General features: G+C 30.7%; 1 protein-coding gene across 1 annotated transcript in view; it reads right to left on the bottom strand.

Moving 5' to 3' along the window:
- Window positions 1-17,356, bottom strand: part of Cdh19 (cadherin 19) — a 76,785-nt gene extending 59,429 nt beyond the window's left edge. The window contains exon 1 of the mRNA XM_077792332.1: window positions 17,251-17,356. The gene's annotated coding sequence lies outside the window, so the exon portion shown is untranslated. The remainder of the gene's footprint in view (window positions 1-17,250) is intronic.
- Between the last annotated feature and the right edge of the window lie 1,646 nt (window positions 17,357-19,002).

The raw sequence follows: 19,002 nt of genomic DNA, 5'->3' as shown, positions 1-19,002 counted from the left end.
TTTCAAGGATTCCTTATAAAAAGCAAGAATGAAAGCTTTGAAGTATCTAATTACAGTTCCCCTTTATTTCATAAGCACATATAATATAAATACATTGCAGAGCAACAATGTGGAAAGTTGGTGGCAGTTTTCTGACTGTGTCTCAAAGTCTGTTTTGTCTTGATACACATGCATACCTCTTGGCTTATCATGTCCGTCTACCTTCCTTTTACCCTTGCCCGCCTCCCTGGGCACCCTTCTTAATCCCTCTACTACTTAGAGGTTGTCTTTGTTGTACTTATTGTTAGTTTCCACATATGAGAGAACACGCAATACTTGTTTTTGTGTTTTGCTCCTTTCACTGAACATGCTGTCCTCTAGTTCCATTTATTTTTCTGAAAATGACAGGACTTCATTCTGGATGAATGCTACTACATTGGATGTATGCACCATTTGGAGCAGCTAGGCTGACTCCATATCTTAGCTGTGTGAATATTATCACAGTAAACATGGGTATGCATTTATCTTTTATATATTGTGACTTCATTTCCTTTGAACATATTTCCAGGAGTGGGAAGCTGGATTACATGGTAGTTCTACTTTTAGTTTTGTGAGGAATCGCCACACTATTTCTACAGCGACCGTACTGATTGACTCCCAACAATCGGAAAATGTTCCTTTTTCTCCACATCCTGACCAACCAACATTTGTGATTTATTTTTTTTTTTTAAACAGACGTTCTTATTTGGGTGAGATGGCATCTCATTTTACTGTTAATCTTCATTTTCCTGATGACGAATGATACTGAACATTTTTTTCAAATATTTATTAGTCATTGGTATTTTTTTTTTGAAAATTGTCTAGTCAGATCATTTGCCCATTTTAAAAATTGGATTACTGGAGGCCCTTGGAAACTGTTACTGATTTTTTTTTGTGTGTGTGTGTGTGTGTGTGAGAGAAAGAGAGAGAGAGAGAGAGAGAGAGAGAGAGAGAGAGAGAGAGAGAGAGAGGTATGTATGCTCTTTACATATTCTAGAAATTAACTTTTTGTTAGATGAATAGCTGGTGAAGATGTTCTCTCATTCTGTCTCATTCTGTAGGTTGTTTCTCCACTCTGTCGACTGTTTCCTTTGCTGTGCAGAGCTTTTTAGGTTGATATACTCCCTTTTGTCAATTCTTGCTTTTAATTTTTGTTTTGTTTTGTTTTTTGTACTTTGGAGTCGTATCCAGAAACTCATTGCCTATACCAATACTTTGAAATATTTCTGAGTGTTTTCCTCTAGTAGTTTCAATATTTGAAGCCTTACATTAAGTTCTTTGTTCCATATTGAGGTGATCTTTATACAGTTTGAGAGATAGAAGTCAGCCTTTAATTTTATGCATGTGTGTATCTTATTTATCCAGCACCATTTTTAAAAAAGGCTTTTCATTATTCAATGTATGTTTTTGGCAACTTTGTCCAGAATCACTTGGCTGCAGAGTGGATATTGTTTTCAGTTCTCCATTCTGTTTTATTTGTCCGTATTTATGTTTTAATGTCAATGCCATGTTGTTGTTGTTTTTTTACAATGGCTCTACAATATGTCTGAAATCAAGTATTGTAGTGCCTCAAGTGTTCTTTTTGCACAAAATTGCTTGCGCTATTAGGAATCTTTTGCAGTTGCATATAAATTTAGAATTGCTTTTTTAGGTCTGTAAAGAATATTGGTATTTTGATGGTGATTTGTTAAATATGTAGATTTATTTGAGTAGTAGGGGTATTTTAATAATGTTATTTTTTTCCAGTCTATGATTATGGTCTTCTTTGAATCTTTCTTAAGGGTTTTATAATTTCCATTGTAGAGATCACAATAAATTCACAAGTAATTTGTAGAAAAGCTATTGATTTTTGCATGCTCATTTTGTATTCTGCTACTTTACTAAACTTTTTTTATCAGTTTTAATAGTGTTTTGGTGAAGTCTTTATTGTGTTGATTTCTGATATTTCTATATATAATTTATTCCATGATATTTTTTCATGAAGAAATGTTAGATTTTACCAAGTTTTTTTTCTGCATCTATTGATATGATCATGTGATACTAAGAAAATATGTTAAAACAAGAATAAATCAATAATAAATAACCAGATAGACTTGGTAATGAGAAGATTCTCAGCAAAGAAAAGTCCAGGACTAGACAGCTTCACTCCTTAATTTTATCAAGTATTCAAGAAGAACTAATGGCGATGCTTCTAAATTGTTTCATAGAATTGAAACCCCTTGACCCATCCTATGAGGCCAGCATCACCCTGCTGCAAAAACCTGATAGGAACACAACAACAAGAAAATGAAAAGAAACTGAAGTTCCATGTCCTTCTCTGATGAATATCAATGTAAGCATCCTCAGCAAAATAAAATTGAAATCAACAGCACAACAAAAAGATCACACATGGTTATCAATATGGTTCCAGGGATGTAAAGATGATTCAACACACACAAGTCCATAAACACGTGGACATATTTAAAACCTTGTCTGTGTACCTAAACATAGATAGAATGATGTTAATAATAGAAAAACATGTTAGGTAAATAAAAATAAATCCCTTTGTGGAAGTTTTCTGGCTGAAATATCTTTTGGAATCTGTATTACCTACTGCATTATTTCTTATTTCAATACCTATCTTATTTAATTCACATTTTTTATTTTACATTATCATTGTATTATGAACTATTTAATATTTTAATATTTATTTTATTTGCATTGTAATCTTAGATTTCAAAGAAATAGTTTGAATTTCTAATTAGTTCTTAGAAGCATTGTGATTTCATGACTTTGAAATGATTTTTTTACCCATCAAACACCTTGAGTCCAAGATTAAGTATCAACCACATGAAGGTATTTACCTAAGTGCTCAGGCTAATTCTGGTCCCTAGAAAGGAATAATATGAACAAAATTATCAGTTATAATATGGAAACAACTGAAAAAATCTACTGACCAAGTGAATGTCAAAAGTAATAGTTTATGTAAAAAAGCATCAATGGGAGTTTAGAAATACTAGCATATTAAGATATATTCACAATTATAAGTTAATGTCTAAGTGGATCCTGGGTATTCTATATGAAGATGGAATTTCATAATCATGATATCCTTCCTTCAACCCTATCACTCCAACAAAGGCTTATCTACATTACCTTAGGATTTTGTGCACATCCTCTAATCTCTGAGTGATTGAGCAGCTAAAACTACTGTGACTGGAAAGTAAAAGAGAGGAGTCAAAAAGAACTGAAATCCTTTGTGGCAGAAAATTATTTTAATAATATCCATCTTGCAATTGGACAAGTTCACGCAATTAGTTTTATTAATGAAAGATGAGGATGCGTACCCTTTTAGAACAAAGGCATTGAAAGGTTTATGGGTGATGCTCTTTACTTCCATTTCTTTAACTACTACATGCCTTAGTTAGGAGATGCTGGATTCTATGCCAAACTCCCATCACTGAATGACTGAGTGAAACTTAGCACCCCATCTTACTAACTCCTACTATACATTTGTGGTAGGATGTTTTTGAGACCCAGGAAGTCCATAATGCTAGTTCCTGTATTTTCTTTGTAATTCAATAAGAACAATTATTATCTCCATTTCAAAAACAAAGTAGGAAGATCAAAGTGAGCTCATCCAGGTCAACTATACCTAATAACTGGAATAAAACTTTTCCAGTTACGGAAGAGAGAAAAATGCCTAACTTGGAAGAATGCAAAGGGTGAGCATGGTCAGAGTTGCCTTTGCCTATTAATTTCTAAACCATTGTTTTAGACAGCAGTAGAAGTCAAGTCATTTCCAAGGTCACATAATGAGGGTAATACACTGGAAATCCTCACAAACTCTATAATTGAGGTAATTTCCTCTTGTGCACATGTCAGGGCTTGGTTGCTCTTATTCAACTCAACCCTCATTCATCTAGGATATTTCTCTACCACATTAAATACTATGTTAATTATTCTGCCACTTTTTCACTATGTGAATAGCAAGTGCTTAGAGGAGCTTTCAACTTAAGTTCAATTTTTCCGTGTCATGTCCCCATTTGTCAGGTGCATCCACATTTGAGTACAGTCCCTTGACATCTCACACTAGTCTGTTTTACATGTGTGCCCACAATGTATGAAGTGTTAAGAGCAGTTTGGGGTACACCATTCAAAAGTTAAAACTCTTTGAGTCATACTTGCTTATTTTTCACACGTATGTAGGGGAACGTATATAGTCACCATCATATGTAGTGTCCCCATGAGGTGGCGAGCAGAAAATAACTTTGTTACCTGGTTTTACTTTCTGATGTTAATTAATACTTAAAATTATAGCACTTAAGTGTTGAAAATGAAACCAGTGGAAGATGTAAATTATAATAAAGATAAAAGATAGTTGAGAGTATTAAGTATGAAGAGAGATAAAAATAAAATCTAAAGTACACATCCATAATGTGTACATGGCAATTCTTATATTGTAAAAACATTACTAGTTTTATGAATATAGAAAAGCCATTCTCATTTACATACTGAACACGAAGAACTGAGACTCAATCAATATTAGTAATTTGGTGTAAATAGAGTTTTTTATCATATATACATATATATACAGCATACATATTAAAAACTGAATTATATGTGAATTTCAGTGCTTAACTATATTTTTGATCAGAATATTATCTTGAGCAGAATAAATATTATAAAACTTTCAGAGCTCAACATGTTATTGCATTTTCATTCTGATAATTTATATGTTTTAATCTATCATATCTTAATCCTAATCATACCTACTAACCTGGGTACAAAGAGAATTATTTCCATAAATTGTTTAAAAATTGTTTACTTTATGTATGTTAATATACAATATGTGTTTGGAATTTAGAAACCTGCACTCATCGTGTATTGTATATGGTCTTGTTCAATTTGAATATTTAGTCAAGATTTAAGCTTCTGATATTAATACACATAGATCTACATTAATTTCAACTGATACACAAAAATCTCAGTTTATAAATCCACCAAGCACTGATGGTGCTGTATGCTATTTTCTCTTTATTTTTTGTAATCAATATATAAAAAAAGGTTTGTTTCTGTTTCCTTGAATCAATATTTAACTGTTTCTCTGTCGAAATATTAATAAAAGAAGTTGATACATTATGGGGTAATTTTTAATCACCTTCCTGGATTTTTTTTAACATATTTACAAATTATATAGGAGTTTTTTTTGTTGTTGTTGTTGTTTTGTTTTTTTATCACTGTCAGTATCATCCATGCATTTTAGTTCACCCAAATTGTTACTGCCATGCTATTACAAATGGCATAATGTTTTGAACGTGGCAAAGAAATAGCTTACTTATAGGAAGTATGTATTTAACATATGACTTTTAAATTTAATTTCTGTTTCCCTAAATTGTGAGATTAAACCTCTTTTTCTAATTATTGTCATTAAAATATTTTAGAGAGTATGTAGGATATAATTCCAAACTGTTTTTATATCCAAAGGTCTTCTGTCACTGCCTCCTTACACTGACATTTGTTAACCACATCTATATAATTTATATTAGGAACTGTGCTGTTATTTAAATTTTCATTGGTTCGTTTTGATTACACATAATAGTGGGATTCATTGTAACACCACACACACATACACACACACACAAACACACACATGTGCATTTGATATAACGTGATCAATTTCATTCCCAAGTACTTTCCCTTCCTCTCTTTTTCCCCTGATCCACCTCCTCCACCCTGTTGCCCTCTCTTCTATTTTCACAAGGTCCTTCTGCATGCCAGAGAAAATATATGATCCTTGACTTTCTGAGTCTGACATATTTTGCTTAACACAATGCTCTCCATTTCTATCCATTTTACTGGTAATGACATAATTTCATTCTTAGTATAGTTGAATAAAACTCTATGATGTATGAATACTGTATTTTCCTTAGAGGTTCATGTATGGATAGGCACTCATGCTGGTTTCATAACACAGCTACAGTGAATTATGTAGCTATAAGCATTGGTATGCAAGTATCACTATAGTATATTGTCTTTGATCTGTTGCTAGCTAAATACTGAGGAGTGGTACACCTGCGATGTATGATGGTTCCATTGGTACTATTTTATAAACCTTGATACTGATTTCCATAGTGGTTCTACTAATTTACAATCCTACAAAAGGATATGTGTTCTTTTTTTCCTTTTATATTTTCATCAACATTTATCACTTCTATTCTTGATGACTGCCATTCTAACTAGATTGAGAAAAATCTCATCATAGTTTTGTTTTGCATTTACCTGGTTCCTAAAGATACTGAACCTTTTCATATATTGACTATTTGAAATTCTTCTTTTAAGAAGTGTATATTTATCTCATTTTTCAATTTATTAATCAGTTTATTTGTTTTATATATATATATAATATATATATATATATATATATATATGTATGTATATATGTGTGTGTGTGTGTGTGTATGTGTGCATACACACAAAAAAAAATACCTTCATTTTATTTATTTATTTTTATGTGGGGCTGATGACAAATCCCAGTGCCTCACATGTGCTAGGCAAGCACTCTACTGCTGATCCCTAGCCCCAGCCCTGGTTTATTTGTTCTGTTGGTGTTAACTTTTTGAGTTCTTTATGTATGCTAGACATTAATTCATTACTGAAGAGTAGCTAGCCAAGATTTTCTCCCATGCTGTAGGTTTTCTCTTCATGATCATATTCCCTTTGCTGTTCAGAATCTTTTTAAATTTGTTGCCATCTCATTTATTAATTGTTGGTATTATCTCTTGAGCGTTCTATGAGGAAACTTTTCCATGCTGTATGTTGGAACTTTACCCCTGTATATTCTTTTAGCAGTTTCTAAGATTTTGGCCCAACTCCTTGCTCTTGAATCCATTTGAAATGGCTTTTGAGTAGGATGAAAGATGGGGACCTAGTGTAATTCTATACATGGGTAGCCAGTTTTACCAGTACCACATTTTTTTAAAGGCTGGCTTTTCTCTAATGTCTGTTTTTGGTGCTTTTGACAATAATTCAATAACTATCTATGTGGGTCTATCTCTGTCTTCTATTCCATTGGTTTACATGTCTGTTTCTATGCCAGTAACTTATTATTTTTATTAATTTAGTCCTGTAGTATAATTTGAATTTTGGTATTAGATTTCCTACAGCATTGCTTTTCTTGCTTAGAATTCTTTTGACTATTCTAAGCCTTATATTCTTCAATATGAATTTAGGAAATCTTTTTTTTTTCTAATTCCATGAAGAATGTCATCAATATTTGTGGGGGATGAATTGAATCTGTTGATCAGGTTTAGTAATAAAATTTTTAACAAAATTAATTACATAAACATGGGAGGTATTTCCATTATCTAGTGGTGTTCTACTTCTATTTACTTTTTCAGTGCTTTGTAATTTTTGTTGTAGATTTCTGCAACCTCTAGACTTATACTTAATGTTTTCTTTTTCTTTTGAGACAATTGTGAATGGAATTATTTTCCTGATTTTGTTTTCTGCACATTGGTTATTGGTGTATAGAAAAACTATTTTGTCTCTGTGTGTGTGGTGTATATGTGTGTGTGTGTTTGTGGTACTGGGGGATTGAATCCAGGGGCATTTCACCACTGAGTTACATCCCCAAACATTTTTTATTTTGAGTTAGGGTATTGCTAAACTATTGAGGCTGAGTTAGGTGAGTTGGCTGGCCTCAAGTTTGTGATCCTCCTGACTCAGACTCCCAAGTCATTGGAATTTTAGGCATGCACAACTGAGCTAATAAACTATTGATTTCATATCCTTTTACTTTACTAAATTTGCTTAGCAGCTCTAGAAGATATTTTGGTGGAGGGTTTTGTATCTTCTAAGCATAGGATTGTTTCATCTGCAAGCAATGAAAATTTGACTTCTTTTTATTTGTATGTCTTTTATTTCCTACTCTTGCCTATTTTCTCTGGCTAAGATTTCAAGTACTTTATTGTTACTGATTTTATAAGAAACAAGTTCAGTTTTTCCCCATTCAGTATAATTTTGGCTTTGAGTATGTCATATATAAAATTTATGCTGTAGATGGAAAGGAAGTATCCAATTTGAATCACTATATTTTGTTTTACGAGAATGGAGTTACCTGTTAATTGGACTGAAGTATATTTTACCTTTATGCTTAACTTGAACAAATCTGATTTTATTTTGTTAAATAGAAACAATGTATCTTATGTTTCACACACAAATACATGCACACAATTTGTGTCTCAACAAATAAGAACACTGTATTTGTTTCCAACTTTCTATAATATCTTTAAACTCACAGTTTGAAGTTCAAGAGTGTAATATATATAGAAATGCCACTGCACCACTGATTTGGAAAATATGACACTCACTATATGCTTTCTCTTAGTATAACTCTAGTCTTAATGAATGAAATCTTTTCAGATAGCATAGGACCAAAAAATAATAATTTGTACTTCCAACAATAACTAACTAAAAAGTTTAGGAAAGTTAAAACTATAAATAGAGTTTGAAAGTTCATGAAATATCACTACATCATTACAATTTGGCAAGTCCATCAATTAACATATATGTAAATACAAGGGAATTCCATAATCACAGAATTGTGCAAACATTGTTTTGGATAATTAACTACTTTCCTCACATGAATATTACCTGACAAGGATGGACTCACATATTTAGCTACAGAGAACATATGAAGGGAAAATCATTGTTACGGACAACATATTCTATTGTTTCAAGAATTTCTTACAGCATTTATTTCTTTTGTCTTAAATTTCTGTTATAAAGATGTGTTTTACTTCTTATTTGTTGAAAATCATTTTACCCAACAGTTACTAGAGTTAACAATAGACAGACTTGTGTTCCATTTGACAGTTTTGCTGATGTTGTGATACTAGTACATAATACCTAAATAAATATATCTCAACTAGATGTTCTTTTCTCCAATTATCGATTTCTTTTTCACTGCATATTCCCCATAACTACAATATCTATAAATTTATTCTGATGTCAAAAGAAATACTTAGTAAGCACCACTGCTAAATGGTGTGTAAAATATCATTTTTTTATTGAAAAAGGCATAATATAAATATGGTTTTTCTAAGACCCCATCTTTAGCAAATTGAAAAAATAAAATTGAAACAAGTTGCCATTTTTCTTTTTATTTGTGCATACATATGTGTGTATGCTGTGTGGAATGAGTATACTACCTAAAATTAATATAATTGTATCTCAAAACCACATGGTATCTAATTCAGATGAATTGGGTTGAATATTCAAAGAATTTCTCTTGCCCCTAAAAAAATCACCATATCTGACAATTATAAAATTAATTATTTTGAAATATGAATAAACATGATAAAACTATTATTATTATACATTGGAATTTTTCATATTTTTTAGTTTAAAATTTTATTATTCATGTGGAGAATGAATACTTCCATCTTTAAAGTGTAAAAAATCCAGGAACTTGATGAACTCAATCCATCTATTTTGGGGAAATGATTTACACACATAATTCTAAGTATCAATTGAAAAGATAGATTAAAAAGTAGATATCCCACTCCATAGCTTTCCCTTCATAAGTTAGATACACAAACTCCAAAGGTAATTCTAAGGCAAACCATATGGACATCATCATGTTATCATTATCATCATCTTGTCTAATGTGTGTCATGTGTTTACTCTAGGACAATGACTACACAAAAACTGTGACAAACTGACAAACTGATTTGTCTTACTATGATTCTATGGCAGAGGCTCTACTATTGTTAATTTATACATGCAGAGTTTGAACACATAAAATTAAAGTAACATGGTTTAGCCATATAATACCTGATTGGACTGGAACTAAAGGAATCTGCTTTTTCCAGAGAAGGTAACTTGAGCAATGTCTTTGCAGGAAACATTTTATGGAATATGTGTGTTTTTTGAGAAAGAAAAAAATAGAGATATATATAATTGTTGGCTTTCTAGGGCATTATACCCAATTTCTTACCCTTATACTCTTACAATAAAATATTCTTAGGATGAACCCCAATATTTGTATGCATCTGCATATGTATGTCTATACACATATTTACCTACTAATGATTTTCATGCACAATGTATACTACTAAGTACAATATTTTTGAAATCTCTTTATCTTACCATACACAAAAATCAAGTCAAAATGAATCAAAGACCTAACTTTTAAACCTGAAGACTACAACACTACACAACAACTGAAGACTATATAACAACAACAAGAAAACAAAGAAGAAACACCTCAAGATATTGACACATGCAAGAATTATTTTAGACAGAAACCCAAAAGCACAGGCAACAGAAGTAAAGATGAGCAAAGATGACTCCATCAAATTGAGAAGCTTCTGCACAGCAAAGGAAATAATCAACAGGATTCAGAGACAATCTATAGAATGGAAGAAAGTATGGGCAAATGGTACATCTGTCAAGAATTTGGCATCCAGAACACAGAAGGAATGAAGGAGAGGAATACCAAAGAAACCCATTTTTAAAATGAACTAAATAGACCCTTTTTGAAGAAGACTTATAAATGCCAACAGATACATAAAATTGCTCAATTTCACAAATCATTAGAGAAATGCAAAATAAATCCACACTGATACCATCATCTTCCTCCAGTTGTAATGGCCAACACCAAAAAGGTTTAAAAAATGCTAGTGAAGATAATAGGAAAATAAAACTCTTATAAACTGCTATTTGGAATACAAACCAGTATAGTCATTACATAATATGGTATGGAGATTTTTAGGGAAAAAAATTATCTAAAAATACAACTACCATAAGACCCAGCAATTCCACTATTGAATACATTCCAATGGATTTGACATATTTATATCAAAATGATACTTGGATCTCCATGTTTACTGCAACCCTATTTATAAAAGATAAAATATGAAAGTAACCCAGATGCCCTTCAGCAAATGAATGCATAAAAATATTGTGGTGTATTTATGCAATATATTAGCCATAAAAAGCAGGTCTTATCATTTGTACCAACACAGATGCAACTGGAGAATACTATGTTAAATTAAACAAATCAGTCTCTGAAAGACAAACACCACATACTCTTATTCATTTAAGGAAACCAATAGGTCAATCTTGTAAATGTAAAGAATGAAACAGTGGTTACTAAAGATGGGGAAGTTAAAGAAGGGCCATAGAAATAAAAGGGTCTTTTTAAAGAAAAGGGTCTTTTAAAAGAGGGTCTTTTAAGGAATGGGAAGGATATTGGAGGGAAGGGGAAAAGTGAGAGGACCCAAGACTAAAAGAAAGTTTGTTGGACACAGGGCACTAGCCATGCATATACGGAAATGTCACAGTCCATCCCATCAATTTGTAAAATTAATGTGTTTATAAATATTCTAATAAAAATAAATTTAAAACAACTCAGAATTTCAATTCAAAAGAATGAGGTAAAGCCATAAATATAAATAAAATTTCTCATATTTTTCCATGGCTGAAATAATGGTCAGGATGACCTCCTGCAGACTTTGGAGACTGACCTGCCAGGTGAAGGAGCCAGGCATGACCATTTTCTTCAGGTCCACCTCCCCCTTTTATTTTGATTTTGGTTCCTCATTTCATCCCTTCAAGAGAACAAGTTTCACCAATCCTCTGATGATTGGTTTTTACTTTCTATGATCAATCCTACAAGAGTAACTTTAAGTTGCCAGATTAGAGTCAGAATAGATGGTTATTGTAAAGAGTACAAACTGAGAGGATATGATTGTGGACAAATATGCATCATGAAGTCAAGAACGTGGTCAATAGACTGTATTATTCCCAACTGCTTCCATTTTAATTTAGTTTACTTACATGCTATTAATTAAAATGACCAGTACCATTTAGTGAATAGCTGAGATGTTTTAGGAGTGACTCTCAGAAATCAAAAATAATGGATTAAAGATTGAGTGAAGGTCAAGAATGGAATTTCAATAGCAGATGGATAATTTAAAGTAGTTTCTCAGAGAAGAAAAACAGGTTAGCAATGATAGCAGGGCTAGGGGTTGAGAAGTGGATTAGAGTTAATGGTGGTTATTAAATAGAGAGAATACAGTGTCTGAAAGGTAGTTTTTACAGCAGTTAAAAGGTAACATAGATGCTGTTGCACAGAAAATGATAAAGTACCAAAGAAAATACTTGGAAAATTGTACTTATCATAAAGAATAACAAAAATTATAATTATGATATAAGTAGCAATTAATCGCCAATATTTTTATTTCCCTATGACTTGAAAGTGAAGAACAAATTCAGAAGATTCAAAGTTAATTATTATATTAGTATGAAAAACATTAAAATCATGCTTGCTCAAATTAATTTCAAAATAGAGGAAAATGAATTCACAATTTGCTATTATTATCTTTTATCATAAACATTTGGGAATCATATTGTATTAAAATCTTGGGTCCTAAAATGGAATGTACATCTCAAAGAATATGTTTTAAAAAGAGAAGAGAATATATTATTTGGGTTTAAAATATTTTGAAAAAAAATCCTCCTTGAAATAAAACTTATTTTAGCTTTACATTACATAATGTAAAATTCAGTGCTTTCTAAGTCTCTTTTGAATAATCCTTACAATGCAAATATATGCACCACTTTTTTTCTGTACACTAAACTAAAATAATTACATGAGTTCACATTTTCAAAAGCTTACTTTTGTTATAAAAATTATTATGAAGATAAAATTTAAAATTATATTGGCTAATTAAGCAGAATGTTAAAATAACTTTACATTTTGAGAACATTATTTTATGATTATCTTGTATTAATTTTGCATAAAGTATGATAAATAAGGCAATTTAGTAAATATGATATTGGAACTATTCCATGAGGGAGGTTGCTAAAACCATTCAACATGAATGGCATGAATAGAAAATAGTTTCCTACTCTGTGCTTCCTAAACTTGGAAATTTAGGTACATCACTTAAATTTCAAATAAAAAAATATGGTGGGAAGAAATAAAACAGAAGTTATTTTTTATACACTGTGGCAAGTATATTTTTAAGGACTGGGATTGGTTAAAAAAACAAATCAGTTTAAGACAGCAAAACAGTCCTGAATGTGGTTATTTTGAGATACAGAAAGGATACCAAAAAAAAAAAAAAAAAAAAAAAAAAAAGGAAGGATGTCTCCTTTAAGATTTGAATTCTTAGGAGTGGATACCAGACAGAAAAAAACAAACAAACAAAACCAACAAACAAACAAAAACAAGTTTCTTTTAGTCAGTGTGGAAGCATTCAGTACAATCTGGAGGAATGGCTGAATGGATCATAGAATATATGGATGCATCTTTTCTCCTTGAATTCGAATTTTGTGGCTTATAAGCCCATTTTAATTTGTCAATAGGTAGGGAGAAAATTTTTATATTCTGTGGGAAAGAATGCTATAAAAATAAGGCCTCATCTTATTCTTTTAAGTCTAGCAACCCTAATACAATATGTAAGAAGCAGCTAATGAATATCTTGCTGAGCTTTGCAATATTTACCATCCACACTTACAATCTTAAAAGTGTATTGTTTTTTTTTCACAAATCAAAATATTAGTATTATTAGACTAAGATTCCACATAATCTCATAAAATTTATACTTTGGATTAAAAATCATGTTTTAGGCATTGACCTAAAATGCATAGTTAGTTAGATATACGTGTACACACCCATACATAAATGCATACAATGATAACATTTCTTCATGTATTTAAATATAGCCTAATGTAAATTTTATAAAGTAACTATAAAATCATATCCTATAAAAAGCAGTACAAAAATTATATGGTCATAAAATTATCAAAGGACTATACATATTAGTTTGAAATCATCTATCTCTAGACAAATATATAGATAGGATTATGGATATATATATGTATAGATATAAGCTTATTTATTATTAACCATAAATTGGAAGTCAAATTCTGATATGCCAATAGAATTAACTTCTTTTAAAGACATTGCTTAGAAGAGGGAAAATATAGAAAGGGAAATCTATGTCCTACAAATCCTCATTGATAAAAGTACTATTTAAAAGAAAGAGATACATGTATATCTAACTCAAAAATAAGAATGTAGCACACTTCGTTTTGATCAAACATTATAGAGAAAGGGTTATATTTTACTTTACCAGTTGAAGAGAAATTTCAAGCACTGGCAAGAAGTATTTTCTTAGTGACAAATAACAATACTCTTTTCAAGATTCAAACACAGATGTTTGTATGTACTTTCCTCTTTATCTTTTTTTAGTGTAGTTACATTTGATGTTTGTATATTTGGTAGTATTAATTATCTATTTATCAAAGAAGGTCACTGGCTTTCTACTAGAGATTTCTAATAATAAAACAGATACAAAACTCTTTGGAACAATTTAGCTATAATATAATTTATGGGTAGAAAAATGGTAGAATTTTCTATTTCCATGAGTTTTATGTACTTTACTCATTTCCACAGGAATTACATTTCTAAATTTTACACATAGAGAAAATTACCTACATTAATTTAAGGTATGACTTGTGTGTAAAATTATTCTCATTTTAATATGCTGTCATGAGAGTTTACAAATTCCATTTATCATGCAACTGCTTAGGATTGAAGACCAGATAAAATGAGATGTATTGATCAGCAATATTTATCTGCTCTAAAATAACTTCAAATTTGACTTGGTACACTATAATAGGGTTTCTGAAAAACAGGGGTTCTCATTTAATCTTAAGACAAACTTTGATGATTCTGAATGTTATTGTTAGGTAATTGACATAACAATTCTGAAAAAAAATGTGTCTTACTAATTCTCAGATATTGATTGAAACCAGACAAACACATGCTAATGGATCATACCAAAATCTTCCAGAGAAAAATTGTTTGAAAAAGAAATTGATATATTATAAACATTGGAAAACAAGTTCTAGAACATTTATCTGAGTTCCCTCAACTGAGGGGTGGTGATAGTGGGTAACAAACTAAGAGGGTGTGTTTTGTTTTGTTTTGTTTCTCAGGTGTCAAATATCATTCTGGTCAATTTGGAAAAGGCAATTCATTGAGCCTGTGAGCTGTCTTCAGCATTAATAGAAAAGATTCTTGTGTGATTCTTAGTAGATTCCACACTCATTTATATTTCAATCTCAATCTGTTGCATCAAAGTAAATACATGTATGTCCGAAGACATGGATATTAAAGGAAATCATCATGGAAAAAATAGATTTAAATGTTCCATTTTCCCTTATTCATTAGCACCATGCCAGTAGCAACCAATGCTCACAAAAAGAAAGCTATGAAAAGAACAATAATCCTCTCACAGAGGGGAGTACATTATTCCTACTGTACTCACACTCAATTACATGCCAAGTAATACTCTTCAACATGAGAACAACCAAATTTAAAGTGCACACATTAAATCATGAGTTGCAAAACAGTCTGAATATGTTTATTTATAGATTATGATTTATCAATTTTTAGGTAGCTGTATTATGAGAAACTCCTTAAGGAAGGGTCTGGTTACCAAAGAATACATGAAAGACATTGATGCACATGAATTTTTTTTTACTTTATAATTTAAATTAATTTTAACAATTGTATTTCACAAAACATCACTCTTTTATGCTAAAAACTTTCAAAATGAAAACAACCTTAAAATGTGTTTTGTTTGAGATAATTTAATCAAATTAATTTTTTAAAATCCTACGGAAAAGTAACTTAGAAATATTCCAAAATGGAAAATAATTCAAAACAGAAATTAAAAATGGATCACATATGCTTAAACACTGTACAAATTGTGAATTTAAATGGGTATATGTATAAGTAGAAAAATAAAAATGTTTCATGAGGGCAAAAATTTAAAAATTACTAAAATATGAGGCTATAAAATGCATACTTAATTTATATAATGTGATGTATTTCATTAGTTGTTATAAAACCTTGGCAACCTAGGACACACTTATAAAGAGCAGGAAGTGAGGTGATTTCTAAATTACATAAATTTGTTAGTCTTTTAAATAATCATAGACATTTAATTTTGAGGTGTTTACTATTTTATAAACCTTTTTAGCTATTAAATTTGATAAATCAAAAGGTTTGCATTATTTTGAAAACCCAATTTTGCATTCAGCTTTCATAAGTATTCATATTTATAACTCAAAATATTTGAAATATTTAAATTTTGTAATATAAATACTATATAAAAGCATATAATTTCACTTTATATTACAGAAATATCCAAAATATAAAAAAATCTAGGAATTTTTAGCTAAATATCGTCTTCCTTGTAGAAGAATTTATGGAGCTAAAGTAAAAGTTTCTATAAAGAAAACATTTGTCATTCTATAAGGATTTTTCTTATTTTGATGGACATTTTATTTTATTTTATTAATATTTTGGTTAGATTGACTATATCCCTTTTGCAAATTTACTTTGAAATATTTTATTAAAATTAGTAATACAATTAAAAGTATCAGAATTAAAACATGTTTTATGACTCACCTTTTTGCCTTTTCTTAATTTTCATTTTGTATTTCACATGTATGATGAATTATTCTTTCACTACATATAATTGACATGGTGCACATGCATGTACAACAATATGCAAACATGAACATATAGCTATGAATTATTTTGTATTCATGAGACTCAATATTTCATTTTAATTAGAAATATTTACAGAATTTTGAATTACAGATTTTGGCTTTAGAAATTATTGAATTAAATCGAATGATTGGACCAAAACAAACCAAAAAATGGACAAAGATGAATAAAAACAATACATGCTAACTTTGATAATAGCTCATTTTTAAATAAGTGGAAAATATTATTCTGAAAACCTATGCTTAAAAAATAAATTTTAAATTAATATTTTTTCAAAACTAATATTTTCTCTAATTTAAGTGATGACAACAACTTCATTATTCATAATACCTGATGGTACAAAAAAATTCATAGTAAATTAAAAATTAAAATCCCAGAGAAGGAAAAATGTGCAGTAGCTATACATTCATCAAGAAACTTAAGCTTTTTATGTTGTGAGATATGAGCTACATTTTTCCCTCAGTTTGCACTGTCATGATAAAGACTTGTTTTTATACAAATTTGTCCTAAAGAAAGTTCAATACACACGTGATTTCAAAATTTAGAATTTTCCCTAATGAAGTACAAACTAACAACATTTTTTCAAGTATTTTTGACCCTGATTATCAGTAATAAATTATCAAAATAATTCAAAATATGCACAATTATCACAGTCTTACCTCTATAGCTTCAAATGCAGGGCCTCCCTGGAAACTGAAATCCAAACTTCCAATAAGACACAGGAAAGGAGGGAAGATGTCCTTAATTTCTTTCACAGGCGTCTAGTCTCTGCAAACTTTCCATGTGCCACATTGCTCTGAGTTACAAATGCTGTGCTTTTAGTACCACAGCACTGTCACTATGTCACTGCTTACTGAATGCTATTTTGGGTTCTCTGCGTGGAGCCATGAACACTGAGCCTTTTGTGCAAAATATCATAAGGGCATTCTAATGTCCCTCCATAGTCCAGGGTTAATATGCAGACAACTAAGCAAGTAGATTAGCTAGGTTTCTCTCTCTCTCCCTCTCTCTCTCTCTCTCTCTCTCTCTCTCTCTCCCTCCCTCCTTTCCTTCATTCTTTTTTCTTTTGTCTTTTGTACTTTTCTTTTCTTCTTCTTTTCATCATCTTCCTAACAACAAACAAAAAGAAAGAAAGAAAGAAAGAAAGAAAGAAAGAAAGAAAGAAAGAAAGAAAGAAAGAAAGAAATTTCTAGCTTGAGTTGACAATTCAACTTATGATAGAGAATTCTGCAAGTGGAAGGACTTGCCCTTGGGGATTAATTTATGAAAAAAGTGATCTGTTTAAAGCAGACACAGAATTTTACTAAAAGGAGAAAGGAATTTCCACATAAGTCTAGGCAGGTGCAGTCTCCCTGACCCAGGAATTAAGTAAAAACAATAGGAGGGCAGTGTCTAAATTATAACCAATCCTCTCCTATTCTTTCATTTATTTATTCAATTAAGATATGTATTACTTTATGCAAAAATAAATCTTGCCATCAAATAATGATTGATTATGAAATATGTAAGTTTTTTTCTTCATGTTGTTTATTCAATTTTTTTTAAGTTTAAAAATATTTTGATCAAACCAGAGATAGCTGAAAAAGCAATGTAAACAGTATCTTAAGTCATAATTAATGCCTATAAAACAATATTTTTTAAGGTTCAAATATGTAATTATTGTGAAGAAACAGGCTTCAGTTTCAGAAATATACTTGAGTCTTTAGAACTGGGACTTCGTGCAGTTCCATTGTTTTATTTATCTATTTATTTAGCATTACAAGGGAAAGACAGTAGAAAAAGGATTGTATTACATGTAGTGGCTTGTGATGATTTGATTCATCTATGTTTATTTCACTTTGGAAACCACAGCAATTTTATTAGTTACTATTTGAAAAAAAAAATTAGATGCCTTTGCAGCATGAAGCAAAACCAAACTCTGTCCATTAGCATTATGTAAAAAGTGCGTCTTCCTAAATCTCTTTATGTATTTATTTATTTACTTACTGATCATCTTAACATTTATGGACAGGAACAGTTTGCCTAAATTGTGGGTATCATCAGAACAGCCACAATTAATTCATTAGTAATTCATTATTTCACATAATTTAACTGCGTATAAATTTTCAGTCACTGCATTACAAAAATATTTTCTTTTCAATCACTGCAACTAAATCTATACTGAATCACAGGCTCTCAGTTCCACTAATGACATAATGTTTATTTTTGACTTTTATAGGCAACCCTTTTAAACTAAGGATTCTCTTCCTACTCTTCCACTGAAAGTCTTTCTGAGTTTCTGTGCCCGTGTGCGTGTTTCCCTGGTCTGCATTTCAGCTCCTGAGGATGGTGCTGGGTTTCTCCAGGACATACAGGTAGCTCCTTACTTAGAAGTTGGCCTCCACCTTGTGCTCCATATGGTAGGACCACAT

This window comes from Urocitellus parryii, chromosome 13 (genome assembly GCF_045843805.1).
Source record: "Urocitellus parryii isolate mUroPar1 chromosome 13, mUroPar1.hap1, whole genome shotgun sequence".
NCBI classification, from domain to species: Eukaryota; Metazoa; Chordata; class Mammalia; order Rodentia; family Sciuridae; genus Urocitellus; species Urocitellus parryii.
Note: the sequence above shows the minus strand (reverse complement) of the source record. Positions and strands in the feature narration are given on the sequence as shown.